The sequence below is a fragment of the Gavialis gangeticus genome, unplaced genomic scaffold (assembly GCF_001723915.1).
Source record: "Gavialis gangeticus isolate Ggan-Ray unplaced genomic scaffold, GavGan_comp1, whole genome shotgun sequence".
Classification (NCBI taxonomy): Eukaryota; Metazoa; Chordata; order Crocodylia; family Gavialidae; genus Gavialis; species Gavialis gangeticus.
The window spans coordinates 54,584,999-54,585,745 of record NW_017729022.1 but is presented as its reverse complement, the minus strand read 5'-3'; positions in this window follow the sequence as shown (position 1 = coordinate 54,585,745).

Sequence of the window (747 nt, the reverse complement as noted above, 5' to 3'; positions counted from 1 at the left end):
AGGTTTAGGTTAGACATCAGAAGGCGCTATTTCACGGTCAGGGCGGCTAGGATCTGGAACCAACTTCCAAGGGAGGTGGTGCAGGATCCTACCCTGGGGGTTTTTAAGAAGAGGTTAGATGAACACCTTGCTGGGGTCGTTTGACCCCAGTACTCTTTCCTGCCATGGCAGGGGGTCGGACTAGATGATCTTCTCACGTCCCTTCCGACCCTAGAAACTATGAAACCCCCAGGGTAGGAGCCAGCACCACTTCCCTTGGAAGTTGGTTCAAGATCCTAGCCGCCCTACCTGTGAAGTAGTTCTTATGGGTGTCTAATCTAAACCTACTCTCCGACAACTTGTGGCCGTTATTCCTTGTTATGCCAGGGGGTGCTAGGGGAAACAAGGTCTCTCCCAAACCCTTCTGGTCCCCTGTAGTGAGTTTATAGATGGTCACAAAAGAATAGGAGGAAATTGAGGCCCAGAAGTCTGCTATCAACTTAATCTGACTTGAAGTTTAAGCAGTAGTTCAAAACTATAAAGGTTCCAACCTCAAACCCTGTTCTAGAGTTCAGATGTTTTACTAGGTTGCTTTCTTTTAAAACTTTCAATAGCAAACTCTGCTCTCTCTCACGTGGACAATTTAGTCATAATGCCCAAGAGAATCTTAATAGCAGTATATTTCATATATCATCATAATGGAAAAAGGAAAGAGATTTAACAGAGGGGGTCTACTACAGACCACCCAACTAAGGGGAAGAGCTAGAC